The 6,000-nt window shown below is 36.1% G+C and overlaps 1 protein-coding gene across 1 annotated transcript in view; it reads right to left on the bottom strand.

Annotated features, from left to right (window-relative positions):
* Positions 1-6,000, bottom strand: part of VPS13A (vacuolar protein sorting 13 homolog A) — a 135,732-nt gene that overhangs the window by 11,684 nt on the left and 118,048 nt on the right. The window lies entirely within an intron of this gene.

Raw genomic sequence — 6,000 nt, 5'->3', positions numbered from 1 at the left:
CAGTGCTGAGTAGAGGGGAAGGATCGCCTCCCTCGGCCTGCTGGCAATACTCCACAAAGGGAAGCCCAGGATAACTTCTTTGCAGCAAGGACACATTGCTGGCTTATATTTAACATGGTATCCACCAGGACCTCCAGGGCCTTTTCTGCATTTTCAGCTGTGTGTCCCCCAGCATGTACTGGTTCCTGTGATTGTTCCTCGCCAGGTGCAAGATTGTCCACTTCTCCTTTTTGAACTTCAAGAGGTTCCTGTCAACGCATTTCTCCAACCTATTGAGATCCCCTCCAGATGGCAGTACAACCCTCTGGTCAATCAGTGCTGCCTCCCCTCCCTCATTTTATGTCATCTGTGAATTTACTCAGGGTGCCCCAGTGTCCAGATCATTAATGAAGATGTTAAACAAAACTGGACCCAGTAATGACTGCTGGGGTAGTCCACTACAACACATGCTTCCAACTAGACTTTGTACCACTGACCACTATCCTCTGGACCCAGGCATTCAGCCAGGTTAATACCTACCTGCTCATCCAGCCCATACGTCAAGAGCTTCTCTGTGAGAATCATACACAGAGGTTGTGTCAAAGCCTTTAATGAAGTCTAGGAAGACAATATCCATTGCTCTCCTCTCATCCATCAGGGTGCTGCTTTCGTTAAAGAAACTATCATTTTGGTGAAGCGTAACTTCCCCTTGGTGAATCAGTGCTGACTATTCTTGATGATTTCCTTCTCCCTCACGTGCCTAGAAATGGCTTCCATGGTAGTTCCATCACCTCCCCAGGAACTGAGGTGAGGCTGACTGGCATCATTACAGTTTGCCATGTACTTCTTACCCTTCTTGAAAACAGGAGTGATACTTGCTTTCCTCCAGTCTTCAGACTTCTCCCAGTTACCAGGATCAGCTGCAGATTGTATTGTTGCAATGCCACACTCTCAGTCTGCTCTCTTCCTCAGCACTTGCAGTTGCATCCCACCAGGGCCCATAGCCTTACGTTTGCTTAAGTATTCCCTGATCTGATCCTCCTCCACCAAAGACACATCTTCCTTGCTCTAATCCTTCCCCTGCTCTCTGGGACTTTGGATTCCTGAAGGCCAGTCTTGCTATTAAAGACTGAAGCAAAAGTTCCTCAGTCTTTTCACTTCTTATGTAATCAGGTCTCCTGCTTCATTCAGCAGTCTGTCCCCATTTTCCCTAGCCTTCCTTTTGCTACTCATGTTCTTACAGAAGCCCTTCTTGTTGTCTTTGATATCCCTGGCCAGATTCAATTCCATTTGGGCTTTACTTTCCTAATTTCATCCCTGGATGCTTGGACCATGCGTCTATGTTCCTCCCAGGCTAGCTGTTCATGCTTCCACCTTCTGTACGCTTTTTGTCAGGAACAACTTGTTCATCGATGAAGGACTCCTGGTATTTCATCTGACTTCCTGTTTGTTGGAATGGACTGCTCTTGTGCTTGATAGAGGTGATGCTTGATTTTAACTACCTTTCTTGGGCCTCTTTTCCCTCCAGGACCTTATCCCACAGGACACTTCCAAGTAGATACTTAAAGATGCCAGTCTGCTCTCATGATGTCCAGGGTTGTGCGCTTGCTTTTCATCCTCCTTCCTGACCTTGGGATCCTAAGCTCTACCATCTCATCATCACTCCAGCCAAATCTGCCTTAGACTTTCACATTCCCAACAAGTTCGTCATTGCTGGTGGGTGTGAGGTCCAGCAGAGTACCTTATTGCCTCCTCTGTCACTTGGAGAAGGAAGCTCTCATCAAGGCACTCCAGGAATCTTGTGGACTGCCTATGATCTGCTATGGTATTCCTCCAACAGGTATTACGGTGTCACCCGTGACAACCAGGGCCTGTCAACATAAGGCTGCTCCTTCAATTTATCAGTGGAAAAAAAATGTAAAAAAAATGTGCAGACAAAAATTAAACTATTAAAATACATTTAATTAAAAAAATAGATATCAAGAGTTAGTCTTTTTGCTTTTAAAAATAACAACAAAAATCTATTACTTTAAATCCCTTAAAAAAGATCTCTGAATATTTCATCTTCTATTATCAAATTTTTGTTATCCTAAATCCAAATTATTTATTTTCCCAATATAGATATTCGCAGAAGGCTTCTTGTAACAGAAACAAATAAAAACTTGCATAAAATTTATTATATATACGTAATTGTAGACACTTCAAAAATACAACTATACACCATGAAAGAGACAAAATAATCAGAGATAATATGAACATATTTACTGAATATAGTGTTTATTTATTTATTTATTTTTCTCCTGTCTAGCATTCTAAAACTTTTCAATCTGCTGAGTAAAGAAAACTCTTTTTTGTTCCTGGGGAATTTTATCCCAGTGGTACTTATCCAGCAGAACCTGAAGCAGTGATACCTGACCCAGAAATACTATCATTCATGCTAAATTTAACTTCCATATTCTGTAATGATTTGTGGAATTGTAAATTTAAAACAGCTAAAAAGCTAGGTCAACTTGATAGGAAAAGTGTATCATTTCTAAAAATTAAGTTCTTGCTTTTTCAGGGATGCTTCTTAAGTCAAAAAACAACTACATTTCTATCTAACGGTGTTTTAGAGTGAGGAAAAATATGTTTTGTTATAAAACTGATATGCACTGTTTTGTAAGACAGGCCACTATAGAAGAAAGACATAATTTTAGACAGTAAAGAAGTATGCTAAAAAGTCAAAAAGGAGAAAGAAAACTTCAGATAACATATTCAAGGTACTAAGAACCCAGTAAAGTTAGGAAAAAGAGAGAAGTAACTGTTCAGAAAATTGAACCTAAAATTTCCTCGACTTTTAGGCATGGCACGCCTCTTTTCACAATTGAAGATCATTCAATTCTTAATTCATTCTTCATTCCTACATTCTTCAAACATGTTTTGGATATCCACTTATATCCAAAATATTCCAAAGCCTTCCCAAAGTGTTTCAGCCTTTAACATAATCTTTAATCTACTCTTGTATGACTTCCAATTGTGATGCCACTATTACGAACTATCTAACAACACAAGGTAAGCAGCAAACTTCAGCATCAGTAGTTTCAGCTAAAAGAAGCTCTGAAACTTAGATTTCCCTTCTTTTATCTAGGAGGTTACATGTATATATATATTTCTTGGTTAAGAGCCCAGAGATCAGCTTTTGAAGGCATAAAGCCAGAATAATGAGACTTACAGGTTTTAATACTTCTTCCTTCAGACTTTTGAGAACTTAATAGATACTAAATGACATGATATAATCTCTGATAAATATGAAATCATTTTAAAGCTCCTTTGCTTTAGAGTAATTCTAATTAATCCAATTTAGCTGAAGAGTTAATACTAATACGCTACTTACTGATACTTAAATATCTGTTGGAAGGCACCTTAAAATGCAATACAAAATGTAAACTTAGCAACAAACCACAAAAAAGAAAATTATGCAAGCCTTCCAATGAATACAGAATAAATACTCAATTCTTAAAGAAATAAGTAGTGCTATGTTGTGGAATTTAGTGCTACTATAGAATTTACAACACAGAATCATCATGGTTCAGTGGTTTTATTTAGTGTTCTTCCATGTCTACCTAAATCAAAACCCTTTTTGCATATTGCATATGTTTTACCACAGACTTATGAAAGTACTGGCATTTTCTCAAGCTGTCAGTGACTGTACATAAGTTTCAGATCTGGGGTGGGTTTTTGACTTTTTGTTGTTGTTGCTATGAATGAAAAAAAAAATACTAATTTAAGAACTAATCATTTATGGTCACAACTGAAAATACCTAAAGAAGCTCTTATATTTCATGCATCTAAGGATTCCAAATGCTACATAAGCTTTTAAAAAATGTGGTAAAACAAATGTCCCTTTCAAAATACATTTAATTTATCTTTAAATACTTTCATAAGCCATTTAGTGTTTTGACATAATCTAGTTTCAGGAAACAGGAACAACAATGTTGGAAGAGAACAGATGAATCCATTTTAGATATAATTTAAATGTGTTTATTTATAAGAAGAAAAGCAGACAAAATAGCTTTGAAATACGATATAAATAGAATATTAAACAGTCAAACAGCATTTTAATACCAATCATGACTGTACAATTCAGTAAAGTACTACTGAACACATTTAAAAGCATTCCATCTAGCAAATTATAACTATAAACTGGGAAAGGCAATTTGCAAATGCAAAAACGTTAAATACACTTGATAGAAACATATCTGTAAATAAACTCTAAGTCATGGTATTATTATATCTTTATATTATTCAGTACGATTTTCACCTAATATCCAGTTGTGTATATATATGATTTTTTATTGTTGTATGTATTTGTTATATATATATATTTGCTGCTTTGTCTAGCACTTATACATTTTATTTGTCTTCCTCTCCCCCCTCCGCCCCCCCCTTTATTTTTCCCAATTTTAAAAATATTAACACCAGACATCCCCAATTTCTCAGCAGGAAATACTGTGACAATATTTAATACTGAACAGTCAAAAGAATGTGACAAAGGCCACGTGCATCTTACAGTCCATATTATCCTAACTGTCATCATCATCACTACTATTGTGAGTCTTAGTCCATTCCCTGTAGGCCTGTCTTTTCTGAAAGCATGACAAGGGAAGAAGAAAGCAGAAGTATTAGTTTAGAAGGATTTGTTTGGCTGACATTTTTTTTTGTAATTAAAGCAAAATAAAATACAGTAATTCTGCAGTGACATCCTAGTTTAGGGCACAGTACAAGCACACTGAATCACCCTACAGTCTATTCATTTTGGTTAGCAGACACAATCTCTATATATCACTAGAAAAATTTTATTTAGATCTAATCTGGTAATCTGCTGAAAGTACTACAACACAGTAAATGCAATGGGGCCAGTCACCAGATCTATATGCAAAGAAATAACATAAAAGGGGATGGATTACTCTTTTTCCCCATTAACAAAGTATTATGCTATCCAAACTGCTTCACATAGGGGATATGTGTAACACTGAGCATAATGTAAGACAAAGAAATATCTCTAGAATCAGAAATATTAAGAACCAAAAAACTCGTTACACTTGAGGAAAAATAGGATTAAGGCATCAAATACACTATACCAGAAATTAATGTCCGAATAAAAATGACACAATTTATTACTTTCTGATTTGACTGTCTACGGGGGGAACTATTTGGAGTTTTCAAAACTTTTCTTAACAAGTACTTCTGCCATAGAATCATCAGTAGTGAAAACTAATATGAAACAGAGTTTTTCAACTTTAGGTACTTTCAGATGGTGGCTGCCATCACAAAATACGAAAGTCATTGCTTAATTGTAATGCTTTATCCCATTTATAAATGAAAAGTGGTACTGCACTCAACCATACAACAGAGAAAAACTGGAATCGCATATGACATTGCATAATTTTCTAAAGGTTTCCCAGAAAAAAATCCCCAAATGTAAACATGTACAAAATTAAGAAAAAGAAAAAGCAATGCAGCTTAATGATTAAGTTTATGCTCTAGTTAAGGTAATACTTCTATATGAAACTGGATTTCAAGTGCAGAGGTTGAAGCCAACTCATTAACAGAAAGGCTGAGGCATACTATTATCAAAAAAACTTTCAAAATTTGCTGATATATAATCACTGAATATTACGAAAAACAAAGCTAAGATGACCCAAACAGGACAATCCTCTTCTACGAGAACACAGAAGATACAGTAATGAGATGCAGAAGAAACAGAAACAACCAGACAGGAACTGGACATGTAACAAATAGCTGTGTTAATTCGCAAAGCAGTCTAATAATCTTCTCCACAGGCTACTTAATTCTTATCTACATCTCCCAAAAGGTTATTTCCATATGACCTTTCCAACATTTGCAAGCTGCAAATCCTTCAATTATTTAAAAATAAATTTATGAACTTGTTTACATCCCCAGTGGCCATTCATGCAGTTTCTAAATGCTTTTTTATTTCTTGGATTTAAGTATTTCTAAAGTGCACTTTATTTATAGCAG

Source organism: Oxyura jamaicensis, chromosome Z (genome assembly GCF_011077185.1).
Source record: "Oxyura jamaicensis isolate SHBP4307 breed ruddy duck chromosome Z, BPBGC_Ojam_1.0, whole genome shotgun sequence".
Taxonomy (NCBI): domain Eukaryota; kingdom Metazoa; phylum Chordata; class Aves; order Anseriformes; family Anatidae; genus Oxyura; species Oxyura jamaicensis.
This window is presented reverse-complemented; position numbering and strand designations above follow the sequence as displayed.